Below are 20,233 nucleotides of genomic sequence, written 5' to 3' on the forward strand. Positions count from 1 at the left end.
TAGGGTATTTTCCTGGAACTTTGGATACCTGCATGACACTAAGACTCAGAGTAGAAGTTCTGCAGGTCTGAAAGTCAACATTGCCTCATACAACAATTGTTAAAGAAACTGAAAAAGAGATCAGGCTTCAATTAGAAATAAGAACAAAGCTGATTTGGTCTGAATTAAGGTAAAGCAGAATACAGGGGTAAGGAGGACAATGTCTGTATTTTATACCTTCACCTACCCAATAAGACCAAAGGAAGAGAGCTTTATTTTGTACAAAACCTAAAGTTTCTATAGCACATACTCTAACTCAATGTATCTGGTTAAATCATTTAAACACCCCCAAACACTTGGAGGCCAGAATGGGAATGAGGGCTTGTAATTCTGTATAGCACAATTTAATGCCCAGATACATTCCAGAAAAAAAGCAGACAATTAAAAAGTATTGGCAAAGTCCCTTGAGAGATGGGAGAAAAACTATGGAACAGTTAAGCTTCACCAAAAAAAAAAAAAAAAAAAAAAAAAAAAAAACCCTGATATTGTCTCAAATAGTAGGGACTCCCAAGTCAATAGGCCAGGCCCTTGATCTTAAAGTATGCTCTTGTGAAGCTTGTTTATGCAGAGGAGAAGCTAAGCCTACCTATAGTTATGCCTCTTTTGTTGCTCAGATGTGGCTTCTGTCTCTAAGCCCAGCTCAGCAAATAAAATCATTACCCTACCCCCTACCTGAGACATGACATCCAAGAATGAAAGTCTCCCTGGCAACATGGGATATGAATCCCAGGGATGAGCCTGGCCCTGGCACCATGGGCTCGACAATGCCTTCCTGACCAAAAGGGGGATAATTAATGTAATAAAATAAAGTATCAGTGACTGAGAGAGATCAAATAGAGTGAGAGGCTATTCTGGAAGCTACTCTTATGCAAGCTGCAGCTAGATATTGATATTTACCATGGTCTGCCAAACCCCAACCAAAACCATTCCTGCCAACCTGAAAGAATACCCAGGGTTCTATCTGAGATTCTACAAAAGTTCCAAGCACTATAATTACATTCCAGAACCTACAACCTCCAGATGGAAGTTTTTTTTTTTTAGCATCTTTTTTTTTACAGATGGGCTCCTAGGCCAGACAAGTTCTGAAATCAGAGAGGCCAACCTCCCCAGAACATCAGGTAGTTCTATCCCCCAATCCCATATTATCAACAGCTCTTTCTAACATGAAAAAGTTAGAATGCGCATAGATCAAATACTCCTAAAGATCAGGAGAAAAATCAAAGCAGAAGGAGTAGTTAAACAGAGGGGCTAGTATTTAACAAGTTGCTGAATTATTATATTGATTTTATTTTTAGTCTCCAATGTTCTAGAGCAGCTACAGGAAAAAACTAAAATTGTGGAAAAACTAAAACTGTAACCCATACGAAAGTCTGAAATCTGTTTTATCACTACTTGTTACAATGTACTTTGGGATTTATTACTTTTTTTAATATGTGTTATTTTTCACAAAAAAGAAAAAGTCGATTGTAATGATGAATGGACAACTATATGATGATACCATGAACCACTGATTGTACACTTTGGATGATTACATCATATGTGAATATATAATATATATCAATAAAATTGCATTAAAATTAAAAAACAAAACAAAACACTGCTCACCCAAAATAATTACATACAACTATCATTCCCAAAGTTTCGCTCAGCCTTTTTATTCTCAGTTGGGCATGAGAAAGCCTAAATTGTCTCATGACCTATAAGCTTCACATTTCAATGTCAGAAATATATAGATTTCACTGCTGAGGTACTTGGTCCTGACCTGGGATCAGAAAAGCATAAGGAAAAAAAAAATCCACTTCTTATGGCCTTTGATTAGAACTCATGATTTTGAATTTCTAACACTTTTATCAATTATTTAAAAGCAAACTAGATAAAATTCCCCTCTTGATTTTGTTTTTAATACCACTTCCAAGTTATAAAGTCCTTGCCTAGGTTTGAAACAGAGTGAGCACAGGAAAATATTCTACAGTAAATGTAATTTGGGAATTTCGTGCTTGAAAATACAAGAGTAACAAAATAAAATAAAATATTCTACAAAGCTGAAAAAAAGATCTAGCACATATGGAGTTTAGCAGTCAGAAGTTGCTACTGTGAGATTTGATTAATTTTTTGCTGCCAAAGCCATATATATCAAATTATACAAGCTATACCATCACAAGACATCTGAAGTTCAATTCCTTCTTCCAGCATGATATTTACCAATAGAATATTTTCTCTACTAAGCAATATAAGAGACAAAAAAACAGAACATAAACCACAACCACAAATAATCTTACATCTTTGAAAATGATTTCAAAAGCACTACTACTTATTGTATATATACAAATTGATATATACTTAATTTGCAATAACCAGAAGTTCACGACAAAATGAAAAAATGAGATTCCTTCTCTTTTTCTGAAATAATTTAAATGTGCTAATTTAGAATTTCATATAAACTTCTAAACTACAGGCAAAATCAGCTCCTAAGAAATGTTTTTTTTTAATATACTGCAAATGTGCTGTGTCAAATAAAACAAAATAAATTTCTGATACCTAAGGCTTAAAAAGACATACTGAATCAAAAAAATCAAGTTGCAGAAACGTGCTGAAGAAAAACATATATATTATTTTGTTTTATAGAAGATAATACATTATTATCTTCTATAGGTAGCTACTTCAGGCTTTGTGACTGACCAGTAAAGAGCAGAAAGGCCAAACACGGTAGGGTGGACACAGAATAGGGCTGAATTTGAAACCTAAATATCTTTTCATGAGACCTCTAGTCTCTACATCATTTTACAATTTTTAAGAATAAGCATTGATTTCCATTTACTTAAAACTGTCACTCTTTGGAATTTTACTTAAGAGTGAAATTTTACTTAAATTTTACTTTAAGTAAAATTACTTAAATTTTGTAAATTTTCCATTTACTTAAAGTTGTCACTCTTTAAAATTTTACTTTAAGTTCAAAGCATATCCAACTCTTCATAACCTTAATGGGAAAAATCAGCAACCCAACAACCACCACAGAAAAATCCTAGAATGTCCTGTTTTAGTGAAGGAATCAAGCTACACCAAAAACTGCCCCTGACCTGGTTTATGTTGTGGCTGACGCTGTGGTTGAGTTATTAACTAGTCTGTGTTTTCTGAATTAATTCAAATGAGTGTTAAGCATAAAGAACATGGCCTACTAAACAGTCACACTTTAAAAAACTAAGTCATTAATACCTTAGAGCTTATGAAAGTCTCAACACAGCAGAGGCAGAGGTACTTATAAAAAGGAGACAAAACAGCAGTTCATATGAGTACTATCTTGAGTTTTTCCTATAGCATTCAACATTTTTGGAGTAAAGAAAGAAAAAAATAGAAAACATGAGAATATATGAAAACAACAAACAAGACTCTAAGCTCTGTTCATGAGAACAACCAAAAAATAAAGAGACTTTCGGGAAAATGATGACTAGAGAAGGAACCGCAGGGGCTCATTCCTCTCCCAAAAGCAAAGAGTGGACTGTCACAATCAACTATTCTGGAGATCTGGATACCCCAGGGGAGTTCTGTGTAGCACCCAGGGAAGCACAGGACAAAGCGACTGGGAAACCCTGGTGAGAGAGACTGTGAGCAAATCTGGCTGCAGTTCCTGGTGCCCATCACCCACCCTGGAGGCAAGAGCTTCAGGTGGTCTGATCCCTGCTTGGCGGGCTGCTACAGACTGGGATGGTCATGGGAGCACTCTGCCCCGAGTACAGAGGGGGTAACAGCCACGTACTGATTCAGCCATTGGCCAGAGAATTTAGACCACTGGATCCCACTGTTCTAGCCCATCAGATGTCACAGCACCATTGCTTCCACCAGAGTCAGAGGTGGAATGGCAAGGGCTAAAAATAGCCTGCCTAGGAAAGAGAGACTAGGTTACAAAGACCACCACTTGCCTGTCAGGCCAGAAAAGTACAGCGTTGGGAAGCTGAAGTTTAAAAAAAAAAAAAAAAAGTTTTTTTGAAGTCCTTCTTGACACTCTCCCCAGTGCCTTTTGGATTTGGTCTGTACCCCCTGCAGAGGTTCGTGGCCCTGTTTTGGCTAGGAAATACTGATGGACCAACTGTCAAAGAAGATCTTTAACATAAACCCAATCAACAACAAAATCCTAAATGAGAGAAATCAACCCTCAGAATAACCCATCAAGATAATCAGATGTCCATGGTATCAGCAAAAAATTACAAGCCATACTAAGAAACAGGAAAATATGGCCCAGTCAAGGTAATAAAATAAAAGTCAGAGAAGATACAGAATCTGGAACAACTATCCACAAGGTACAAACAAAATTCCTACATCAATTCAAAGAAATAAAGGAGATTATGGCTAAAGAGATAAAGGATATTAAGAAGACATAGGGTGAGAATAAAGAATAATTTGAAAGCATGCAAAGAAAAATAACATATCTTATGAAAAACAGAAGAGATCAGAAATACACTTGAGGCACACAACAGCAAATTTGAACAAGAAGAAGAAAGAATCAGGAAACTAGAAGACAGGACATCCAAATTGAACAGAAAAAAGAACAGATAGAGAAAAGAATGGAAAAATTAAACAGGATCTCAAGGAATTGAATGACACCATGATATACACAAACATATGTGTCATGGGTGTCTGAGAAGGAGAAGAGAAGGGAAAGGTGGCAAGAAGAATATTTGAGGAAATAATGGCCCAAAACTTTCCAAACTCTTATGAAAGCCATAAATATACATATCCAAGGAGTGTAACATACTCTCAACAGAATAAATCCAAACAGATCCATTCAAAAACACATACTAATCAGACCATCAAACGCCAATGACAAAGAGAATTTTGAAAGTACAAGAAAAAGAATTCACTACATACAAGGTGTGCTGGTTTGAAAGGCTGTATGGACCCTAGAAAAGCCATGTTTTAATCAAAATCCCATTTCATAAAGGTAGAATAATCCCTATTCAATACTGTATGTTTGAAACTGTAATCAGATCATCTCCCTGGAGATGTGATTAAATCAAGAGTGGTTGTTAAGCTAGATTAGGTGAAGACATGTCTCCATCCATTTAGGTGGGTCTTGATAAGTTTCTGGAGTCCTATAAAAGAGGAAGCATTTTGGAGAATGAGATTCAGAGAGAGCAGAGAAGAACGACATAGCCATGAGAAGCAAAGAGCACACAAGCCAGTGACCTTTGGAGATGAAGGAAAACACCTCCCGGGAAGCTTCATGAAAAAGGGAGCCAGGAGAGAAAGCTAGCAGATGACACCTTGCTCGCCAGGTGCCCTTCCAGCCAGGAGAGAAACCGTGACTGTGTTCACTATATGTCTTCTCACTTGAGAGAGAAACCCTGAACTTCATTGGCCTTCTTGAATCAAGGTATTTATCCCTGGATGCCTTTGATTGGACATTTCTATAGACTTGTTGCAATTGGGACATTTTCTCAGCCTTAGAACTGTAAACTAGCAACTTATTAAATTTTCCTTTTCAAAAGCCATTCCCTTTCTGGTATATTGCATTCCAGCAGCTAGCAAACTAGAATACAAGGGAAGCCAAATTGTAAGTGCCAATTTTATATCAGAAATTATGTGGATGAGAATGCAGTGGTATGATATATTCAAGGTACTGAAAGAGAAAAATTGCCAGCCAAGAATTCAGTATCTGATAAAACTGTCCTTCAAAAATGAGAAATAGTTTAAAATATTCTCAGATAATCAGAAGTTGGGCAAGTTCATTAACAAGAAACCTACCAAAAATGAAATACTCAAAGGAGTTCTGAAGACTGTAAGGAAAAAATAGGAGAGAGAGGCTTGGAGGAGAGAGTGTAGAAATGAAAATTATCAGTAAGGATAACTAAAAGGATAAAAAGAGAGGGAAAAAATTACAAATAAAAGCAAAAGATAAAATTTTTGAACTAAGTACTGTCTTTACAATAATAACACTGAAAGTTATTGCATCTTCCCAATCAAAAGATGCAAATTGGTGAAACAGATAACAACGTATGATCCATCTATAAAAAAACTCACATTAGACTCAAGGACACAAATAGGTTGAATGTGGAAGGCTGGAAAAAGATATCCCATGTAAACAGTAACCAAAATAGAGCTGGGGTAGCTATATTAATATCACACAAAATAGACTTTAAATGCAAAAATGTTATAAGAGACAAGAACATTATATATTTTTAAAAGGGGCAGTTCACCAAGAAGAAATAACAATCATAAATATCTATACACCTAAAAAAGTTGCCTCAAAGTACATGAGGCAAATACTGGCAAAACTGAAGGGAGTAGCTTATAATAATAGCAGATGGTGTACGGGTGGTTCAGTGGTAGAATGTTCACCTTCCATACAGGAGACCTGAGTTCAATTCCTGAACCATGCACTCCCCACCCCCCCCAAAAAAGATATAATAATGCAGTTAACATACCACTCTTATCACTAGATAGAATATCTTAACAGAGGATCAATAAGGAAACAGAGAACCTAAATAATATGATAAATGAGTTAGACCTTATAACATGTATAGAACATTGTACCCCAAAATATCAAGATATACATTCTTCTCAAGTGCTCATGGCTCATTCTCCAGGATAGACCTCATGTTGGAACATAAATCAGGTCTTAACAAATTAAAAAAGATTGAAATTATCAAAGCACTTTCTCTGATCATAAGGGGATGAAGCTGGAAATCAATAACAATGGCAAACTGGAAGATTCACATATATATGGAGGTTAAACAACACACTCTTAAACAATCAGTGGGTCAAAGAAATTGCATGAGAAAAAAGTAATCATCTCAAGACAAATGAAAATGAGAAGACAACATATCAAAACTTATGGGATGAAGCAAAGGCAGGGCTCGGGGGGAAATTTATAGCCCTAAAAGCCTACATTAAAAAGGAAGAAAAAGCTGAAATCAAAAAACTAACTGAAAACCTGGAAGAACTAGAGAAAGAACTGCGAACTAATCCCAAAGCAAGAAAAAGGAAAGAAATAAAGACTAGAGTGGAAATGAATGAGACAGAGAATAAAAACCAAAAGACTGAATTAACAAAACCAAAAGATGGTTCTTTGAGAAGATCAATAAAATTGACAACCTTAGCTAGACTGACAAGAAAAAAAGAGAGAAGATTCAAATAAATAAAATGAGAAATGAGAGAGGGGTCAGTACCATGGATTCCATAGAAATAAAAAAGGCCATAAGAAGATACTATGAACAACTAACTGTATGCCAACAATTTAGAAAACTCAGATGAAATGGACATTTTCCTAGAAACACGTGAACAACCTACACTGATTCTAGAAGAAAGAGAAGACCTCAACAAACCAATCACAAGTAAAAAGATTGAGGTCCAGGACCAGATGGCTTCACTAGTGAATTTCACCCAGTATTCCAAGAATTAACATCAATTCTGCTCACTCTTCAAAAAAATTTAAGAAGAGGGCATGGGGATTCTGGCTAGCTGTGGGGAGCATGGGAAGCTGTGGGGTGCTGGCGCGTGCTGGCCGGGGAAGCCACGGGACCACACACCCACTGTGGCTACTACCAGAGCTGCATCTGCAGTAGCCACTGGGGCTGTGGTGCCGAGTCCGGGTGGCGGTCGCGGGTTTTGGACCCGCTGAGGCGAAAAGAATAAAATGACAAAGAGAAGGAAAAATGGGAAACCTTCAATTCTAAGGGAAAATGATCTTCAATCTGGAATTCTGTATCTGGTCAAACTATTAATTAAGCATGAAGGCATCTCCAAAGGTCTGCATCTGAGCTCTGTGATGGCTCTGTTAAGAACTCCAGTAAATTAATCAAGACTCACCTTGAATGGGCTAAGTCACATCTCCATCTAATCAAAAGGTCATACCCACAGGTGGGTGCGTTACATCTCCATGGAAACAACCTAATCAAAGTCCCACTCTACACTATTGAATCAGGATGAAAAGAACAAGGCCCTTCTCAGGATGGAATTGTTGATCCCATGGTGCCAGGGCCCGACTCATCTCGGGGAGTCATTTCCATGTCACCAGAGAGATTTTCACCCGTGGATGTCATGTCCCACTTAGGCAGCCATTTCTTTTAAACCCTATTTAGTACTGTATGTTGGAATCTTGATTAAATTATTTTCATGGAGCTGTGACTCGCCCAATTGTGGGTATTAACCTTTGATTGGAGGGAGATGTGAATCCACCCATTTCAGGTGGGTCTTGATTGGTGTGCTGGAATCCTTTAGAAGAGGAAGCATTCTGGAGAAAGCTTCAGAACAATGACTGAGCCATGAGAAAGCCATGAGAACTATGAGAGCCTATACAGCCAGAGACCTTTGAAGATGAAGAGGGAAAACGCCTCTGGGGAGCTTTATGAAACAAGAAGCCTGGAGAGAAAGCTAGCAGATATCACCATGTTCACCATGTACCTTTCCAGTTGAGCACGAAAGCCTGAACTTCACTGGCCTTTTTTGAGTGAAGGTAACCTACTGTTGGTGTTTTAATTTGGACATTTTTATAGGCTTGCTTTAATTTGGAGATTTTCACGGCTTTAGAACTGTAAGCTAGCAACTTAATAAATTCCCCCCTTTAAAAGCCAGTCCATTTCTGGTGTATTGCATTCCAGCAGCTTACAATCTAGAGCACCAGTGTTCTCACATAAACTGTGGAACATTTAGCCATTCTCCCCATATAGCCAGAATGATGCTTCCAAAATATCTATCTGATTGCATTACTCTCTGGCTTAAAATTCTTCAACAACTGGTTAAATAAATTCTAGGATATTTATAAAACAAAATATTCTATAGTTGTTTGAAATCATGAGGCAGAGCTCTTTGTACTATATAGAAAAACCTCAAAGAAGTACTATTAAATGAAAAAGCAAAGTTCAGAACAGTATCTTTAAAAAGGGGTAGAGGATTCAGCAGCAAGAGGTGAAATGGTCCTACCTGCCTCCACCCCAGGAACCATTTGTTCCCATAATCAAGGAGCCAGGCCACACCAAAGACCCACAGCCCAGTAGCACTGAGTTTCCTGTACCAGTCTACCCCCACATCCCACAGCCAGACCAATCCAAGATCCTACAGCAAGATCCCTCAACGGTCACTCCAGCCCCAGCCCAGCAGAAGATCAAGCAGAATTAATGCCACCCACAGCAATGTCCTTAGGAGCTGGCCACCTTCTTCAAATCTGCTTTTGTGTCTTAATTGCTTCTATACCTTGTAATCAGTGTGTCATCACCCTGAGTGAATATCCTCTCTTTTTTGTATCCTAAAAATATATGCTCTGAAACTTACTCTTACAAGACACTGAAGAGTCCTTTGGATCTCTGAATTAAGCAAAGGGTCTTAATAGCTTTACTGGTTTGCAGAGGTTTAGGGTTCACCGGAAGGGGATTCTGGATGAGAATAAATCCATGTTACCTACTCTGCCCTATTAAATCACTTTTTATTCTAAGAAAAGGGGGGATAGGGGAATAAATATAGTGGAATGTCCTTGAAGAAGGGGAACACTACCTAACTCATTCTATGAAGCTAATAGCACTCTAATACAAATCAAAGGAGAAAACCACATGAATAGACAAAAGAATAAATGGAGATAAAAATGGAAAAATGTAAGCAGGATCTCAAGAAAATGGTTGACAACACATAGCACACAAATATACACCAGAGGTGTCCCAGAGGGAAATGAGAAGGGAAAGGGCCAGAAGAATATTCAAAGAAATAATGGCTGAAAATTTCCCAACCCTTATAAAAGACATAAACATGCAAATCAAAGAAGACCAATCCACCCAAACAGTATAAATCCAAACAGACCCACTCCAAGAAACATACTAATCAGACTGTCAAATGCCAAAGAGAAGGAGAAAATTTTGAAAGCAGTGAGAGAAAAGTGATTCACCACATATAAGGGAAGCTACATAAGACTAAGGGCTGATTTCTCATTAGACACAATGTAGGCAGGAGGCAGTGGCATGATATATTTAAGACAGTGAAAGAGAAAAATTGCCAGCCAAGAATTCTCTACCCAGCAAAAATGTCCTTCAATACAACTATGTGACGATGTTGTGGGCCACTGATTGTGCACCAGGTATGGAGTATTTGTATGTTAAGAATCTTTGTGTTTGGGCGGGCCGCAGTGGCTCAGCAGGCAAGAATGCTTGCCTGCAATGCCAGAGAACCCGGGTTCAATTCCTGGTGCCTGCCTATGTTTAAAAAAAAGTATCTTTGTGTTTATATGTCATTTTATCAATAAAAAAGAAAGAAAGAAAATGTTCTAATGTTGACTGTGGTCATGAATGTGCAACTCTGTGAATATACAAAAAGCTACTGATTGTACACTTTGGATGGACTATATGGTATGTGTATGTATCTCAATAAAATGTTTGTTTTTAAAAAAATGGAGTACTTAAAATATTCACAGATAAACAGAAGCTAAGAGAGTTCTTTAATAACAGATTGGCACTATGAAGAACTACTAAAGTGAGTTCTACTGGATGAATTGAAAAGAGGAGAGAATGGTCCGGAGGAGAGTACAGAATTGAAAAGTATTAGTAAGGGTAACTTAAAGGATAAAAAGAGAGAGGGAAAAAATAGATCTGACAAATAAAAACCAAAGGATAGAGTGGGCTATAGTGGCTCACTAGCAGAGCTCTCACCTGCCATGCTGGAGACCTGGCATCCCAGTACCAGCCCATGTGGAAAAAAAAACGAGACAAAATAAAGGGTAGGGCGGGCCACAGTGGCTCAGCAGGCAGAGTTCTCACCTGCCATGCTGGAGATCCAGGTTTGATTCTCAGTGCCTGCCCTTGAGGAAAAAAAAAAAAAAGGAAATTTGAAAAAAACCAAAGGATGAATCAAGAGCTGCTCTACAGTAATAACTCTGAATGCTAATGGATTAAACACCCCAATCAAAAGACACAGATTGCAGAATGGACTAAAAAATGATTCCGCTATATGTTGTTTACAAGAAACTCATACTAAACTGAAAGATACTGATAAGTTGAAAGTAAAAGCATGGAAAAGATATTCCATGCAAGTAGTAACCAAAAGAAAACTGGAAGAGCTATACATCTATCAGACAAAATAGACTTTAGGTGCAAAAATGCGATGAGATAAAGATGGACACTATATAGTAATAATGGCAATTCAACAACAAGAAATAACAATCATAAATATCTATGCTCTGAATTAAGGTCCCCCAAAGAACAAGAGGCAAACACTGGCAAAACTGAAAGAAATAATAGATGACTCTACCATAAAAGTGGGAGAATCCAACATACCCCTTTCTCCAACAGCTAGAAAAACTAAACAGAAGATCAATAAAGAAATGGAGAACTTAAATAAATAAAATAAATGAACTACACCTAACAGGCATATATACAACACTGTATTCCAAAACAGCAGGATACATATTCTTCTCAAGTGCTTATGGAATATTCTCAAGAATAGACTATATGCTGGGGCACAAAACAGGTCTTCATAAATTTAAACAGATTGAAATTATACAAAGTACTTCTCTGATCAAAATAGAATGAAGCTGGAAATCAGTAAAATGCAGAACCAGAATATGCACAAATATATGAAAGCTAAACAACACACTCTTAAATAATCAGTGGGTCAAAGAGGAAATTGCTAGAGAAATCAGTAAATATCTCAAGACAAATGAAAATGAGAACCCAGCATATCAAAACATATGAGAAGGGCTGCTAGTAAATAGCCAGGAACCAACTGGAATAACTGTTTGGGGGGCTCCCATGATTGGATACACATCAAACACAGTTGGGAAAAGGTGAAGGGGTGAAGAACTGTAAGTCTCCCAGGCTGTGGAAGCTGGCACCTCTCCCCCACTATCCCAGCCGACTGTTCTAGAGTTACTTTCCTGTGGGAAAAAGAAGTGGTCTCTACTATGAGCAAGGGAAGGTAGATTAACCAAGCTCCGAATGCTGAATTAATGAACAAATTTGGACAGATGAATACAAGCTCTGAGCACAGATAAACATGGAGTAAGTATATAAGGAACCTGGCCGCAGAAATCCTAGAATGAGCTGAGACTCAGCATCAAGAGATTGAGAAAAACCCTAGAATGAGCTGAAACTCAGTATCAAGGGATTGAGAAAGCCTTCTAGACCAGAAGGGGGAAGAGTGAAATGAGACTAAGTGGCAATGGCTGAGAGATTCCAAACACAGTCGAGAGGTTATCCTGGAGATTATTCTTACACATTAAGTACATATCACCTTGTTATTCAAGATGTAATGGAGAGGCTGGAGGGAACTGCCTGAAAATGCAGAGCTGTGTTCCAGTCGCCATGTCTCTTGAGGATGATTGAATAATGATTTAGTGTTCACAATGTGACTGTGTGATTGTGAAAACCTTGTGTCTGATGCTCCTTTTATCTACCCTGTCAACAAACTAGTAGAACATATGGAATAAAAATAAATAATAGGGGGAACAAAACAGAAATCCTAAAAAAAAAAAAAAAGGAACCTGGCCATATTTCCTAAGCAGAGAGGAGGTAAGGGTGATAGAAAAAACAAACAGAGACTTTTAGAGATGGCCAAGCCCAAAATACTAAAAAAGGGCTGTGCCCTCTCCCCCTCCCCTAAAAAAGGGCATACAGAACTGGGTACCAACTCCAGCTCTTGATTGGCAAACCCAAGGGACTGGGGTCCGGCTCTGAGAAGGATTTTTTTCTATTCTTTTCTCTTTTCTTTTTTTTTAAACTTTTTAGCCACCCATTAAATCAAGCAGCAGGCATTCTCAGGTTTAAGCACTGCCCCAAGCAAGAGTTAAGGTGTGTCTGAGAAAAAAAGTAACTAGTAAGGTGAAAAAGATAATTCCCTAATGGGTGTATCTTCCCCAAGGAAAAGGTTTAGGGGCACAGCCCAGCAAAAGTGGTGACTCTCATTTAGAGAATTCAGACCTGAGAGTCTGGAAAACAGAAACAGCTTAGGCCCATGTTCTACCTCACTCTCTGTCTCAACCACACCCCTGGCAGGGACAGGATTTGTTGAAAATTAAAGGCACTGCAACACTTTACACTGACGGGGAGCTGCAGGCTGACAAGCACCACGCACTGTACAGGATAGGAAAAACACAGTCTAGATGGTTCCCAGGAAAGACTGGAAATCTGCTGGGTCTCATCCTCAGGAAACCTTGATAGTGGTTAGACCCTTTATTCTAAGTCCTGGGCTTGTCTTGGTGGGCAAAATCTGACTGGGGTAGATTCTATCTGACAGGGCAAGATCCAGAAAAATAGGGGCTGAAAAATTCTGATCAGTTAAACAGAAGCTATGCTAGAGATCTAAAATAAGTTCAACTTACCATCAAAAACAGACAGAACAAGACAGAACAACCAACAAGAAAACCCTAGGTAAAAGAAAGAAAATGATCTACAGAAAAATAATCAAGGAAATCAGATGTCTAGACACCAGCAAAAAAATCACGAGTCATACTAGGAAGAAAGAAGATATGGCCCAGAGAACAAACTAACACTTCAAATGAGATACAAGAGTTGAAACAACTAATTAAATATTTTTTTAGGAATCTAAATCAAACAAAAAATTAAATCAATGAGTTGGAGGAGTATATGTAAAAAGAGATGAAGGATATAAAGAAGACACTGGGTGAACATAAAGAAGAACCAAAAAGCTTGAAAAAACAAGTGGCAGAACTTTGGGGAATGAGGAGCACAAAAGAAGAGATAAACAACACAATGAGACAAACAGCAGCAGGTTTGAAGAGGCAGAAGAAAGGATTAGTGAACTAGAGGACAGGACATCTGAACTCCTACACACAAAAGAACAGATAGGGAAAAGAATGGAAAAATATTAGCAGGGCCTCAGGGAATTGAATGACAACATGAAGCACATGAATATATGTATTATGTGTGTCCTAGAAGAAGAGAAGGGAAAAGGGGAAGAAAGAATAACAGAAGAAATAATCACTGAAAATTTCCCAACTCTTATGAAAGACATAAATTTACAGATCCAAGAAGTGCAGAGTACTCCAAACAGAATAGATCTGAAGGACATACCCTAAGATAGTTACTAATCAGACTGTCAAGTGTCAAAGACAAAGACAGAATTCTGAAAGCAGGAAGAGAAAAACGATCCACTAAATACAATGGAAGCTCAGTAAGACCATATGCGGATTTCTCAACAGAAGCCACGGAGGTGAGAAGGCAGTGGCATGTTATATTTAAGATACTGAAAGAGAAAAACTGCCAACCTTAATTCTATATCTGGCAAAATTGTCCTTTAAAAATGAGGGAGAGTTTAAAATACGTTCAGACAAACAGACACTAAATTTGTGAACAAGAGACCTGCAGTACTAAAATACAAGAAATACTAAAAGGAGCACTAAAGGCAGATAGGGAAAGATGAGAGAGAGAGGTTTGGAGAAGAGTGTAGAAATGAAGACTATTCATAAGGGCAAAATGGGAGCTTGTATGTGTGAGTTTGAGTATGACTGAATGAGGAAGGCTAGGGGCATGTATGACACCAGAAGGAAAGACAGAGGATAAAAACTGGGACTTGAAAAAACAACAAAGAAACAAACTGGAACTGTATAACTTAGCAAAACCCAGAGTGAACTATGAAGGCGATTTAACGTACAAATATAAAAAAGTGTTTACATGAGGGAGAACAAAAGAATGTCCACATGTCAAGGTGTTAAAAATGGGATGGCTATGGAAAAAATATAATCAGTGTAAACTAGGGTCTAAAGTTAACAGTAACATTGTAATACGCTTTCATTAGTTGTAACAAAGGCAATATACCAAAGCTTAAAGTCAATAAGAAGGGGATATAAGGGAGGTGTATGGGATTCTTGGTGTTGCTGTTGTTTCTTTTTATTTTTTTAATCCTTTTATTTTTCCTTATCTTCTTTACTTGCAGAAGAAATGGAAATGTTCTCATTTAGACTGTGGTGATGAATACATAACTATTTGACTATACCAAGTCATTGATTGTTTATTTAGGGTGAACTGTATGGTGTTTGGACAAATCGTTTAAAAAACGAACAGCAAGATACAAGCACTGGAGAAAATGTGGAAACAGATGTACCTATTCATTCTTGTTAGGGAAGTAGAATGGTGCATGCCCACTGGAGGGCAGTGTGGTGGTTCCATAGAAGACTAAGTATACGGGTGCCACACGATCCTGCAACCACATCATTAGGATATACTTGAAGGAATTAAAAGCATTTGCACACTGGTATTTATAGTGGCAGTATTCAAGATTTGCAACAGATGGAGGTGACCTAAGGGTACATTAACTGACTAATGGAATGGCAAAATGTGCTGTATAATACAACTGAATACTGAGCAGCTGAAAGAAGGAATGAAATTGTGAGGTATGCAACCAAGTGAATGAAACTTGAGGACATTATGTTGAGTAAAATAAGCCAGAAACAAAAAGACAAATATTGTAAGCCTCACTAATATGGACTAACTATAATGTGCAAACCTTGAGAATTGAATTTGAGAGCATAGGTTATCAGGAGACAGAAAGTGGGAAGAGATTGGACAATTGATAAAGAAGTACAAAATGTTTCAGTACGGCTTATTGTAAAGGTTCCTAGATTGTAAACTCTTACAGTAGTCACATCTATTCCTCTAGTTTTAATCATGATTTCTAAATTCAGAGATGCTGAGCTTTTTGTGTATAATCTGGGTGTTTCCTGGAGGTTAGGGTATGTGTCAGACACCTGATATTCAGAGTTAGATTTCTTCAGCTCTGAAAGTTGGTATTATCCAATACAGCAAGTATTAAAAAACTGAAAAAGAGATCAGACTTCAATTAGAGATATGAATGAAGCTGATCTGGCTAAGACTAAGGTAAATCAGAATATAGGGTAAAGGATGATATTGACTATATTTTAAAACGTCAACTTCTGTGTGAGACCAAAGGAAGAGATGTTTATTTGGTACAAAATCATATTTTCTGTAGCACACCCATATGGTCAGTTTACTCAGAGAACATAATTACATGGAACCTTAAATAGGGAAAGAGATCTTGTTATTTTGACAGGTTAATGTGATACTCTGATACATCCCACAGTAATTTGGGCAGGAAATTTTAAAATACTTGCAAAGTACCTTTGAGGGACTAGTGAAAATTGTGGAAATATTGAACTTCCCCACCTGGGGAATTCCTGATATTCTCACAAGCATTAGGGACTTCCTATGTAATAAGCTAAGCCCTCGATCTTGGAGCGTGCCCTTATAAAACTTGTTCCTGCAAAAGAGAAGCTAAGTCTATTTATAATTATGCCTAAGAGCCACCCTTAGAGAACCTCTTTTGTTGCTCAGATGTGGCTTCGCTCCCTAAGCCAACTCTGTACAAAAAGTTACTACCCTCCCCACTATGTGGGACATGACTCCTAGGAACAAGCCTGCCTCTGGCACTGCAGGATTGAGAAAGCTTTCTTGACCAAAAGGGGGAAAAGCAATAAAATTAAGTTTCAGTGGCTAAGAGATTTCAAATAGAGTCAAGAGGTCATTCTGGAGGTTATTCTTATGTATTATGCAGATATTTCTTTTTAATTTCTAGTTTATTAGAATAGCTAGAAAGAAGTACCTGCAACTGTGGAACAGCAATCCAGTAGTCTTAATTCTTGATGACTGAATGTATAACTATAAGGCTTTTATGGTGTGATCGTATGACTGTGAAAACTTTGTGATTGATACTCCCTTTGGTGTATAAGCAGGTGAGTGAGAAAATAAAGACAAAAAATAAATAATAGGGGGGATAAGGTATAGAGGATGTTTCAGATGTTCTTTCTCCTTTTCTTTTTTTCTTAGAGTAATGAAAATGTTCTAAAATTGTGATGGTGACTGCATAATTACATGGCTATTCATAATACATATATCCCAATAAAATTGCATTAAAAAAACTTATGGGCTGCAGCAAAGGCAGTACTCAAAAGGAAATTTCTAGTTATAAATGCCTACATTAAAAAGAAGGAGAGAGCTAAAATCAATGACCTAACTGGAGAAAGAACAGCAAACTAATCCCAAAGCATGCAGAAGGTAATAACAAAGATTAGAGCAGAAACTGATGAGATAGAGAATCAAAAAAAAAAACCAGAAAGATCAATAAAACCAAAAGTTTGTTCTTTGAGAAGATCGATAAAATTGACAAACCATTAGCTAATCTGACAAAGACAAAAAGAGAAGCTGCAAAGAAATAAAATCAGAAATGGGGGGGGGGGGCATTACCATGAACACCAAAGAAATAAAAAAGTTCATTAAGTGGTTACTATGAACGTCCGTTTGCCAACAAGTTAGACAACTTAGATGAAATGGACAACTTCCTACAAACACGTGAACAACCTACACTACTAGAGATGAAATAGAAGACCTCAACAAACCAATTACAAGTAAAGAGATGAAATTAGTCATCAAAAACAAGGCAAAGCCCAGGACCGGATGGCTTCAGAGGCAAGTTTTACCAAGTATTACAAAAGAATTAATACCATTCCTGCTCAAACTCTTCAAAAAAATTGAAGGAGAGGTGTTTCAGTTTGTTTAAACTGCTAGTATGCAATACACCCAAAATGGGTCGGCTTTTTCAATGGAGATTTATTAGTTTACAAATTATAATTCTAAACCCATGGAAATGTCCAAATTAAGGCATCAACAAGAAGATACCTTCACTAAAGAAAGGCTGATTGTGTTCGAGTTCCTCTGTCACATGAGAGGGCACATAGTGGCACCTGCTGGCCCTTCTTTCCTGAGTTGGTTTCAAAAATGGCTCTCTCACCTCCTGTCAATCCTTCTTGTTTCTCCTGAAGTGTTTTCTTTCTTAGCTTCTCTAAACTCTCTGGGCTTTCTTAAAGGGCTCCAACAAGTGGACTAAGACCCACCTTCAATAGATCCCATGCAGGTGGCAGCAGTGCCGATATGGAGCAGGTGGCTGCTCCTTAGCCCCAGCTCACACTGTTGCCTAGGGCACCCCAGGAGCTCTGTGGGGCTCTGTGGGGTCTCAGGTCCAGAGACCACTGGGGCCCTGCGAGGCCTGCACTGCATGGATGGCTGTGCTTCCGCAACCTGTGCTCAGTCTCCTGTTCCTCCTCCTGGTTGCCACTCTTAGTAGCCAAAAGGAGGCCCAGACCACACACTGAAGGGCAATCCTTAAGGCCATCTAGAACGGCATTCACAAGATAGACACGTACCTGAATGCTGCCTTGGACCTCCTTGGAGGCGAGGACAGGCTGTACAGGTACAAGTACAGTGACGGATCTACGCCTTTCCCACGTTTAGGTTATAAACCCTCCCCATTGAATGGAAGTAGCTCTCCACTGTTTGCTGTTCACCTTAACATTGGCATCCCCTCTCTGACAAGGTGCTGTAACCACCGCTATGAGACATGTAGCAAAGGCAAGAATGACTAGGAAGAGGAGTTCCAGAACTACCTCTCCAAGATCTGCCAAAATGTGCAGAAAACACTAGGACTAGCTCAGCATGTTCAGGCATGTGAAACAATAGTGGAGCTTTTGTTTGACAGTGTTATACATTTAGGCTGTAACCATACCTGGACAGCCAATGAGCCACATGCTGGTGTCATTAGGAAAAAAAAAATCCAATCTCTAAAGATGTTGATGGCTGGTTACAGTTGATGAGGACAGGAAAACATAACCTCAGACAAAGAACTAATGTGTTTACAGAGTAAAGCTGCCATATTTTGTGAAAGGATTATGGTAAGGACGTATAAGTATTTATTTCTTGACATTAAATCTTCAAGCTAAAAAAAAAAAAGAAGAAAAAGTGGGGGGTTGGTGGGGAGGTCATGCCTTCCCTCCCAGATATCTTTCTGGGTGATGCCACCTTAGCATGCCAAATTGTCTCAACCCAGCCCAAAAAGAGGTGTGTGTTAAAAGGACAGATTTTTTGAAAAGAGAAGGTCTGCAACTCAGTAATTGTAGCTATATTTATTACAAAGGAGGTCAAATGTAAAAGTTTACGATAAGATATACTCAACATTATCAACATTAACTTATCTAAAAATATGGGGAAATGCTCCCTTAGATATTTGTTTACTGTGAAATTTTAAAATACTTATACTTTTATGCCTGGAAGGATCTAACCTCTGTCTCTATTTTAATTGCACATAATATGCTACTTCTTTATAACCCATTTAGCATATGAATATGCCATGTTGCTCTTAATGACAGGACTAGTTATACAGACAGGTTTCCAGGTATGTCTCTCTTGTAAATTTGGAACCTATTACCTGGTAACATCTCAGGGAGAAAAACCAGGGCAGATAAGTATTATGTAAAATGCACAGATGATGTGAACAAGATTTGGAAGTACAATCACTTCCATTTTATGAACCCAGTTATATGACAGATGTCATATTTTGCTATAATCTTTGCCACGACTGGAAAAAAGATAGGTTTAATGAGACAAATGAAAAGTTGTTTAACATAATACACTTCAGAACTCTATATACTATAATGTTTGCTGTTTATTCCCTAGCATTTGGTCCAGAATCTGGGATTTTTAAAAAATATCCATTAGTGGGTTTAGTAAAAATTGTTTCAAATGATGTTATTTTAATTTTTAACTGTGGAGTAAAAAGTAACGGATACAATAGGGCAAGACAACAAGAGCTAACATTAAAACTAAATCTCTTAACTGACATTAGTGAATAAACTTGGAGAATTTCACTGGTAACAGAGACCATCAGGAGATAGAAATAGGGTAAGATATTGGGTAATTGGAGCTGAAGGGATACAGATTGCACAACAGGACTGATTGTAAAAACTCAGAAATGGATAGCACAATACTACCTAACTATAATACAATTATGTTAAAACACTGAATGAAGCTGAATGTGAGAATGAGAGAGGGAGGAGAGCTGGGGGCACAAATGAAATCAGAAAGAGAGATAGATGATAAAGACTGAGATGGTATAATCTAGGAATGCCTAGAGTATATAATGATAGTGACTAAATGTACAAATTTTAAAAATTGTTTTTGCATGCGGAAGAACAAAGGAATGTCATTACTGCAGGGTGTTGAAAATTGATAGTAACTAATATTTTAAAATTTTAACTTATGTGTGAGACTAAAGCAAAAAAATGTTAATTTGGTACAAAATTTTTATTTTGTTAAGAATTACTGATTGCATATGTAGAATGGAATGATTTCTAAATGTTGGGTTAATTTCTTTTTTTTCTTTAATTAATAAAAAAAAATTTATATTTTGACTAGTGCAG

The 20,233-nt window shown here is 37.7% G+C and overlaps 1 protein-coding gene and 1 pseudogene across 5 annotated transcripts in view; one reads left to right on the forward strand and one right to left on the reverse strand.

The window, feature by feature from the left end:
• Positions 1 to 20,233, reverse strand: part of HECTD4 (HECT domain E3 ubiquitin protein ligase 4) — a 282,965-nt gene that overhangs the window by 215,541 nt on the left and 47,191 nt on the right. The window lies entirely within an intron of this gene.
• Positions 18,041 to 18,558, forward strand: LOC143683635 (group XIIA secretory phospholipase A2 pseudogene; annotated as a pseudogene).

The sequence above is a fragment of the Tamandua tetradactyla genome, chromosome 5 (genome assembly GCF_023851605.1).
Source record: "Tamandua tetradactyla isolate mTamTet1 chromosome 5, mTamTet1.pri, whole genome shotgun sequence".
In the NCBI taxonomy this organism is placed as follows: Eukaryota; Metazoa; Chordata; class Mammalia; order Pilosa; family Myrmecophagidae; genus Tamandua; species Tamandua tetradactyla.